The sequence below is a fragment of the Molossus molossus genome, unplaced genomic scaffold (genome assembly GCF_014108415.1).
Source record: "Molossus molossus isolate mMolMol1 unplaced genomic scaffold, mMolMol1.p scaffold_m16_p_16, whole genome shotgun sequence".
In the NCBI taxonomy this organism is placed as follows: Eukaryota; Metazoa; Chordata; class Mammalia; order Chiroptera; family Molossidae; genus Molossus; species Molossus molossus.
In genome coordinates this window covers 12,869,393-12,879,630 of record NW_023425351.1, presented here as the reverse complement: position 1 = coordinate 12,879,630, position 10,238 = coordinate 12,869,393, and the positions used below count along the sequence as shown (strand labels likewise).

The window sequence follows — 10,238 nt, the reverse complement described above, 5'->3', positions numbered from 1 at the left end:
CGGAGGAATCGGCGTATCTGGCTGGGGAGCATTATTTCTGTCCGGTATAGGGTTCAGGACTAAGTTAGGGCCTATTGGTGTCTCCGGCTATTTTATAGGAGTTTCTGTATAGTTAAGGCCCCAGGGTCTTTACCAGACATATATAATCTAATGTCCCATGTTTTTCCTGTAATCCAGTCTGGATCATTGGATCTGAGGACAGTTATTGTGGTGGGATTACAGATATTTATTTTAGGACAACTTTCTGGGAATGGTGTTGTCAAGCGGTGGAATCGGAGCCAGGGGTCACTGTTCTTGTTCCTGGGAGCCTGAGTCACACAACTCCATGCTGCGCAATAATTGTCAGCTAAGCCCCCACAATGTGATTTTTCTTTAGCTGGACAGATGTAGTGTTGAGTGTGCCATAGTCCTCTTTCTGTATTTAAGTTGTCACACCCATGTGCATCATATTCGCCTGACCCTATGCCTGTTCTAGAGTTGGCCACTAAGTCACAGTTTTTAAGGGACAGGGACAGTCAAAATAGGGCATATAACTCAAAACAGAAAGTGAGGGCCCCATATGTGATATTTGTGGCAATAATGTGGCCATCTGAGGTTTGCCCAAAGGTCCATCGGTACTGGGTTGGCCGGTGAGGATTTCCCAAAGTCACAGTGGTCCATGTCAGTAGGACCAGGACCGACAGAGTTTTACCTTTAGAGGGTCTGCTGTCCGTCGAAGGATCTATTTCTCTGGTATCTGGTTGGGGTGTGCCTTCTTTAGCTGAGTATGATGGATCCAAAACCGACAGCCATCAACCTTAAGTGCCAAAGGTGTTGTCAGGATCACAGGTAGAGGTCCGGTCCACCTTGGTTCGAGGGACGCAGGTTGAATTTTCTTGACCCAGACCCAATCATCTGGCTGGATGTCGTGTAGGCTTGAGTTATCTGGAAGAGAAGGCTTAGGAAGAGAGTCTTTAACCATCTGGTGATGCTTCTGCTGGACAAATTGCAGTGCCTGTAAGGATTTAAGAAGGTAATGATTATTTAATTCAGCAAAAGTTTCTTCTCCTATCTTAGGTAGGAGAGGTGGTGGTCTCCTGTACATGATTTCATAGGGAGACAAACCTTTAACATAGGGGTGCATCTAATCTGTAACAGAGTGAAAGGAAGGCGACTGACCCAATTTTCACCTGTCTCTATTTTTAATTTGGTGATAGTTTCCTTTAGAGTCCAATTCATTCTTTCTACCTGTCCTGAGCTCTGAGGCCTATAAGCACAATGTAATTTCTAAGTAATATTTAAGAATTTTAGTTAGAGTTTGAGTGACCTGAGTAATAAACACCAGGCCATTGTCGGACCCCACTGCTAAGGGAAGGCTGAACTGAGGTACCATCTCTGAGATTAATTTTCTGGTTGTTGTCTGTGCTGCTTCTGATTTAGTAGAGAAGGCTTCAGCCCAACCTGAAAAAGTGTCTATAAAAACAAGTAGATATTTATATCTGAATTTTCCTGGGGCTACTTTGGTAAAATCAATTTCCCATTGTTCCCAGGGCTGTATCCGTGAGCCCATGTTCCTGAGGGCTGAGTGTCTTTCTGGGCAGGATTCGCCTGTGCATAAGCTGGGCAGCGGGCTGCAACCTGCTTGGCATGGTGGTTGAGCTTGGGTATGTAGTAGCTTCGCCAAAGGAGTTCAATTAATTTAGTTACCCCAAGGTGTGTGGCCTGATGAGTCTTAAAAATGAGGTCCCTTTCTAGAGCCTCTGGTAACAGAATCCGATGATCTGGGAGTATATACCAGCCTGAAACATCTAGGGTCCCTCCTAATTTGTTCCTGAATTACTTTTCTTCTTCTGTGTAGGAAGGGGTTGTGGGGAGATTTCATGGAGACAAAACAGGTAAAATTTGGAGGGGCCCCACTGGTTTTAGGGTAATCTCTCTTGTAGTCCGGTCTGCAAGGCATTCCCACTAGCTAAGGGATTGTTCTTTGTTTGATGCCCTTTGCAGTGGATGATGCAACCTTCCTGGGTAGCTATATGGCCTCTAGTAGGGCTAGTATTTCAGCTTTAGTCTTTATTTCTTTACCTTTTGAGGTGAGGAGTCCTCTTTCTTGATAGAGGGCTTCATGCACATGGGCAGTGGCAAAGGCATATCTGCTGTCTGTGCAGATGTTCATAGTTTTGTTTTGTTTTTAATCCTCACCTGAGGACATTTTTCCATTTTTTGTTCAGATAGAGTGGGAGGGAGGGAGGGAAGGAGGGAGGGAGGGAGGGAGGAAGAGAGAGAGAGTAAGAGAGAGAGAGAGAGAGAGAGAAACATCGACGTGAAAGGGACACATCAAGTGTCTGCCACCCACACAACCCAACCAGGGCCGGGGACAAACTGCAACCGAGGTACGTGCCCTTAGTGGGAACCGAATCCAGGTCTCTCTGGACTGCAGGCTGATGCTATAACTGCTGACCCAAACTGGCCGGGGTCAGATGTCCATAGTTTTATCTTTCCCCCAGCATAGGGCCTATGTTAAAGCTATTAGCTCAGCACTTTGGGCAGAAGTCCCGTGTCCCAATGCCTGAGCCCACATTACCTTATTTTGAGTTACCACAGCAGCTCCTGCATACCTGGTCCCATCTACCATGAAGCTGCTTCCATCTGTGTAGAATTCAGCATCAGGGTCTGGCCAGGGGGTGTCCTTGAGGTCTGCACGAAGGTTAGTCAGAGAGTCCAGGACCTCAAGGCAGTTATGAACAGGTTCTCCTGGGTCATCATCACGCAGCAAGGTGGCAGGGTTTAGGGCAGTAGTCTTTAGAAATTGAATCCTCAGGGGACCCAACAAGAACACTTGGTATTGTATAATTCTGGCATGGGACATCCATCATTCAGGAGGACTCTTGAATAGAGCTTTAACAACAAGGGGTGCTATAATTTGTAAATTTTGTCCCAGGGTCAGCTTAGAGGCTTCCTTAGTAAGCAGGGCTGTAGCTGTTATAGCCCTTAAGCAGTGTGGCCACCTGGAGGCTACTGGATCTAGTCTCTTAGACAGGTAGGCCACTGGATGTTTCCAGAGACTGAGGGCCTGTGTGAGTACTCCTTTAGCAATTCCCTTGTTCTCAGAGACAAATATCTGGAAAGGCTTAGTGAGGTCAGGTAGGGTCAGGGCCGGGGCGCTGAAGAGAGTCTCTTTTAGCCCTTACAAAGTCTTTTCCTCAGTTTTAGCCCAAGTTAAATCGTCTGTCTTTCCCCCTGTACTGGTGTATAGAAGTTTTGCGATTTCCGCAAATTGGAGTATCCAGAGGCGGCAGTACCCAGTTGTTCCTAGAAATTCCCGGACCTGCTGCTTTGTTTGTAGTTGGGGTATTTTTCAGAATGGCCTCAATGCGGCTTGTGGAGAGGGACCGTTTTCCTCCTCTCAGTTCATAGCCTAGGCAGGTGGCATTCTCAGTGCATAACTGAGCTTTCTTAGACGACACATGGTACCCAAGGGGTTCTAATTCTTTTAATAAGTCTCTAGTAGCCGCCCGACAGTCAGGCACAGTCTTAGCAGCTAATAGGATGTTGGCAGACTCAAACAAGGGTAGCAGAACTAGTTAGTTGTACAATAACTGGAGGTTGATGAGAGGCTAGCCCCGGAGGGTTAGTCTCAGCCCACACTTGGGGAATTTCTTCTTGTAGACCATGGAGAAAAAAGTTAGGATCAGAGGATGTTGGGGTCTCATAGAGAATATATTCCTCTAAGAGTGGGCAGGAAAAGAGTATAGTTGATGGCCTGTCTTCTACTGTCAAAGTTGCTGAGTTGCCCTGAAAGGCAATGGTAGCTTGCGACTTCTGGAAGAGGTCTCTACCAGTAAGGAATAAGGGCAGTCTGGAATGACTAGGAAGGAATGGGTGATTGTTCCTTTTTCTAAGCCAGTCATTCTGGCTTGTGTCCATGGGTAGAACTTGCTTTTTCCAGTAGCTCCTTGTATAGGAGTTTTGTCTTTAGAAAGAGGTCCATCTGTCTCTTGGAGGACCAAAAAGGTAGCTCCTGTGTCTACTAAAAATTCAACTGGTTTGTCCCCAACATTTAGAGTTACCTTGGGCTCCCAGGAGCTTACTTGAAAAGAGCCCTGACCCCATCATTCCGCATCCTCAAAAAGGACAGGAGCCCGTGGGTTGGTTGGGGGTTCTTTCTCTTTGGACAGTCTTTCTTCCAGTGCCCTTTTTCTTTATAATGGGCACACTGGTCAGAGTCAAGTTTTGGTCTGCTTCCTGTTATTATTGCCTGCCTTTTGATTCCAGTTTCTACTCCCTTTAGGTTTCTGACCTTCATTCATAGTGGTTACTAGGATTTTAGAGATTTTCTTGGCCTGTGATGTCTCTGGATCATCATGGTTATTGAAGACTCTTTGAGCAATCTATATCAGTTTGCTAAGAAGCTTTCCCTCAAAATACTCCAATTTCTGCAATTTCTTTCTGATATCTGGGGCCAACTGGGTAGCAAATGCAATATTAATTGCTTTCCTATTCTCAGTGGCTTCCGGGTCAATAGGAGTATATAACCGATAAGCTTCTATTAAACGCTCTAAGAAAGCGGTGGGGGATTCCCCAGGTTTCTGAATGGTTTCGCTTACCTTAGATAAATTAGTTGGCTTTTTAGCCATTCTCCAGATAACCCACAGTAGAGTCAGGCAATATTGTTCGAGAGCCTCCAAATGTTGTTAGGGTCCCAGGTGGGGCGAGAGGCAGGCAGTTGGGCACTGAGGCCGGCAGGGTCAGAAGTGGGTTCACCTCTGGCCTGAGGACAATTTTAGTCACCTCTTGCTAGATCCTATCCCTCTATTCAGAAGAGAACCTGTAAGAGCTGCTGACAATTGTCCCAAGTGGGCTGGTGAGTGTGAAACACAGTTTCTAACAGAGAGATTAACCCTTATGGTTTGTCTGAGAAAGAGGGGTTCTCTTGCTTCCAGTTATACAGATCGCTGGTGGAGAAGGAGATAGATACCATAAAAGGCCAGAAGACAACAGAGTAATAAGTGATTCAGGGGCCAGCATATCAATAGTTAAATGGCTTGCCTATGAGAATGCTAATAAGCCTTGCAGAGAGGCACTGAGCCCTTACCATAAAGAAGCTGATATATCAGAATACCTCCACATTTGTTCAGATATTGGGTCTTCCCATACATAGGGGGCCACAATAGCTGAGGCTTTGTTAACAATATGGTTTTTCCTTTCTTCTGAGCCTCTGGATACTGAAATTTTTTTTAATATAGTTGGGATTGTCCATAGTTATGTCAATCCAAATATCAATATATGGCATTTGATCTGGGTGTCCAGGGCTCCCATATATTTTCTGATGGACCATAAATGCCAATTGAAATTGAAATTACCTTTGGGTGGCCAATCAACCTCAAAGTAGGCTATTCGAGTTTGCATAGGGTCCATAAGGTCCCTGAGCTTACCAGGGCTTTATAGCTTTTTGCCTGAGCTTTGAAATCTTTAAAATTATCCAGTAGACATTGCAATGGAGTTTTTGTACCAGATTGACTTTGATTCATGACAACAAAGGGAAGTGCAATCAGACAACAACAGACAATCAGAAAAGCCACCAAACAAACAGGAAAGCGCAGATAGGACTGAAACCGAGGTTCCCTGTGACGTCTCACTAGGGGAACTGGCCAGGGGGTAACGCTGTGCCCAGCCTTCCCCTGCCACTGAAAGGTGCCACCAGAGTAAACAGAAAAAAAATAGAACTTACCAGCGAGGTCAGATCCAGATAACTCAGACAAGTCCAGATACTCTCTCAGAATTCAATTTAGAGTGGAATTTGAGACCAGACTAGGGAAACTGGGAGGGCAGGCTAAATCCTGGGGTGGAGGAACGTCTCTCCGAGGCCTTCCTCCAGGTTAGCCACCTTCCAGTTTCAATAGCCAGTCTAGTGGTCTGTTTGGGGCTTCCCTGTAGGGGAAGAATCTTGCTGGGGCCTCCAAATGTTGTGGCGTGAGAGAACCGAGAGACCATCAGAGCTGAATTAAAGTCATAGAGAGCAATTTATTAGTTGGCCGGTGACTGATCCTGAGTTCTCCAGAGAAGAGTTTTCAGAGATCAGTCACTGGCTGGCTGATAAATTGCTCTCTGTTTGACTTTAATTTGGCTCTGGTGGTTTCTCGGTTCTCTTGTGCCACAACAATATGTAGGGGAAGAAAAATAACTTTTCCTTCATTCTAAGTTCTTCTGTCTGGTCTAAAAATCAAATTGACATGAAACAGATTAACAGGAGATAACAACCACATTTATTTACATATGCACATACAGGGGTTCCATAAGAATATTTACTCCCACTCCACACCAGACAAATAGGGCAGTTGAAGTTTATGTGTCACCTTGAGATAAGAAGGGAGGTAGATAGTAGTTTGGACTGCAGAGGGAAGGTAGGCAATTCACAGGTTGAGGAAGAAGAGCAAATATTTGGTAAACAAATTTTTGCTGAGCCACCTAGAAACAATGGAACACCAAGGGGAGTCTAACAAATGGACTTTGCTAGGTTCTTCCCTGTCTGAAACACTTAGTTTATATTATGCTAAGGTGATAACTCCTTCCTGGCACAGGTTTTTCTATCTAAATTCCTTTAGACAGGTAATGGTGAGGTAAAAACTCTTCTTGAGTTTGTTGGGTTTTAATTATCTTCTGGTTAAAATAACATGTATGCCAGGATGGCACATTCTGGGGAGACTCATTCTGAACCCCTATAGTTTCTTAAACATAATCAGCTTAAAATATTCAATATTTCCCCAAAAGGCACATTTCAAGTTGGCAAAACTCTGCTCCCCTCAATGGCTTCCCAGGTGAATTTTTTTTTTTTTTTCATTTTAAACAAGAAGTTTATTTAAACAACAAGATACTTGACTTGAAGGGAAAACTATTTTAGATTCATTTTTTTAGAGTAATTTACCCCTACTTAAAGACAGATTGCCCTACATGTAACAGCTACATACAAAATAATTATAAGCCCTGGTTGGTTTGGCTCAGCGGTTAGAGCGTCAGCCTATGGTCCAGAGAGACCTGGGTTCGGTTCCCTCTAAGGGCACGTACCTCAGTTGCAGTTTGTCCCTGGCCCTGGTTGGGTTGTGCAGGTGGCAACCACTCGATGTGTCCCTTTCATGTCAATGTTTCTCTCTCTCTCTTCCTCCCACTCTATCTGAACAACATATGGAAAAATGTCCTCAGGTGAAAATTAAACAAAACAAAACAAAAAAGTTATAAAATTGTCCTTGGTTTTACAATGATAAATGAAAAACATTAAATTCTCTAATCAAACAAGGTATGCAAGGATTTTTATGTTGTTCTTTTTTTGTTAAACAGTGAGAGCAAAATAACTTACTGGAATATAAAGATAAGAGCTGAATGAGCATGTCACTAATGGAGAAAGTGGATATTTTCACAGAACCAGTATTTTTTTCCATCCCATCTCCATTTGATATGGATCAAAACATACCATTGGCCATTTAGTTTAAAAAAATGCAAATGCTTGTGCACATACATCAGTTACTTTATGTACAATAAAGGAATGGGGAGGGGGAAAATATAAGAATAGAGAAAACTATACTGTAGTAGTCAGATGTGTTGAAACCAAATTGCAGTTTTCTAATTGAGAATGCCTTCTTGGTTTGGAAGAATAGAGTTCTGGAGTAAAGTAGCAGTTTCCCTTTTTAGTAGACACCTCCTGTCTGCTGCTGGAACACATCAGTTGTATCTTCATCCTCCATGTCCAACCATGCAGGTGTGTCTGTTTCATTGATTGGCTGCCGGTCAAATCGGAATCTGATCTACCTCATCAACAATCCCTGTCGTTCACAATAGTCTTTCATTAGTTTACTAAGTGGTGTATGCCTCTTAATCTTAAACTGTACCACAGAACCATCCTGCCCTGCCACCTTCTAATTAATATGATCATTGTTCTTAGTCTTGACTCCTTCCTTGGGCTTTTTGTTAGCCATGGCGAGCTTCACAAAAGAGGTAGCAGGTCCACACCAAAGGACCACACAAGCAGCTCCAGGAGTGGCAGAAGAAGGAGGCGGCAGTGGTGGTGGAGGGAGAGGGCGAGCCTTCCCAAGTGAATTTTATCAAACATTTACAGAAGAATTAGCATCAATATTTCTCAAACTCTTCCCAAAAATATAGAAAGAATAATTCCTAACTCATTCTTTGAAGTTAGTATTACCCTAATAACCAGACATTCATTTTTCATATTCCATTTGCCTTAAAATTATGTATGCCTTGGGATTAACCATATCCACATAACTCATAAACACAGACAGCAGTGTGGAGATAGCCAGAGGGAAAGGGGAGTGGAGGATAGGTAGGGGTGGGCAAAGGAGGGAAGATGGGGAAGAAAGGAGACTGCTTGGGGCAATGGGCACACAACACAGTGTGCAGATTATGTTTCATTGGGTTGTACACTTGAAACCTGTATGGTTTTGCGAACCAATGTCACCCCAATAAATGCAATAAAAAAAGAATTGTTCAAAGAAAAACAATATGTATGCCAATACCTCCTCTCCCAATTAGAGTGACATTGCCCCACTTCAGAGATAATGTATATAAGCCGTGCATTCCTCTTTTCAGCACAATATTATTTGATGAAATATATATAACATTTTTTTGTTCTCACATTTATATTTACTGTGTTTTTCCTGTGTATGTACAGAAGAGAATGACTGGAAATCAAAGGTAAAACTTAAATATTTGAAAGAGCTAGATGGCAGAGTTGTGATTTCATCTCAGAGATGCAGCTTTTGACAATTTTCAAAGCTCAGGTGTGTATTGAATGTCTCATTTATATGTGTTTTCTGCTCTCTTCAAGAGATCATCAAGACATTTCCTTAAAAGGTGATAGAAATATCAGAGAAATTTGGGGGAAATGGAAAATTGGGTTGAGTAAAAAAAAAAAATTAAACCCCTAGGTCAATATTGAATGTTGTTTTACAGGGTGAATTTTGAGTAAAAGGATATATATAAGTTAAAACTTAAGGATTTTATATGGGAAGGGGAATAAACTCAATAATAATAAACAAAATTATCAAAATAAGTTTGAATCACAGAAATCCCTCAGGATACCCTTTTCTGAAGTTTAAAAATATGAAAGGTTCAGAGACAAAACTTCATTTGTTACTCCTAAAATGGACATTATCACTTCTTTTTCTCCTTTCTTAGACTCTAATCATTGGGCAAGGACAAATTATTTTTTTTTATCAAAGGTTGGAGTAAGTTTTTAATAATAATTTTGGCTTTGTATGAGTTCTAATTGGGCAGACTAGTTTTCCTCACCCCAAACTTCATCTTATTCTTTCTTTCATTCAACTTCTCTTTCCTTTCCTTCACTTGTCTTCCCTCTTTGCTCTCAAACAGGTCACAGCTTGCCAGCTGTTTCCACTTTCTAAGACAATTCCTGGAAAATGTTAAAGATCTTGATGGCCTATTGAGAAATCGCAGGGTCTCTTCCGACCAGTGTTCTTCCCAATTATGACATCTAATTAGCAAGGCTATACTGAGGCAAAATGCTGGACTCTCAGAAATATAGGTTTTTACAATCTGATATAATTAATAGAGAATAGAATCTGGAGTTAAAAACCTACATTTGAGTCCTGTCTCTGTGACTACCAGTTATGTGACCTGATGAAATCACAGTCTCACTGACCTTCATCTTCCTCACCTGAAAACTGGATATTAATGACAGCTAATTCGGTGGGGACTCTGAAGATTAAATGAGAAAATACAAAGCTCTTGTATGAGAGAGCTTTGTGTGCATAAACAGCAATGTACATATAAATGTAACATTGGCTTCTGAATTCAAGAGGCTTCTACATTCCAAATTGCTATTGATCATTCATAGCTTGAGAAGAAGAGGTAGAACAATAGCAACAACAAAAACAATATCCTTAATAATAGTGGTAACTGCTGCTTATTAAAAGCTACTTATTACCACGTTCTATCACATATCATTTACACGTGTCATTTCAATAAATGTTTTCACAATAACCCAGTGAGGTAGAAACTGAGGTTCAGAAAAGTTAGGGTCACAAAATCACTGAATTGTAAAACTGGAATTTGAACTTGTATCTTTTCAGATACCGAAGACTGTGTTCTAATAACTGTGTGACCTGTTTGTTGACAGCTATTCTGTCTTATCCACACCTCGAGGTCTACTTCTGTCCTTGGGCAGGAAAGCTGGACCCACCCTTACTCATGGCAGAGAGAAAAGTGGAAGGCTCCTGTGAAGGACAATGACT

General features: G+C 42.3%; 1 pseudogene; it reads right to left on the bottom strand.

Annotated features, from left to right (window-relative positions):
* Positions 1–7,658: 7,658 nt before the first annotated feature.
* On the bottom strand, positions 7,659–7,946 carry LOC118631756 (annotated as a pseudogene).
* Positions 7,947–10,238: the final 2,292 nt, after the last annotated feature.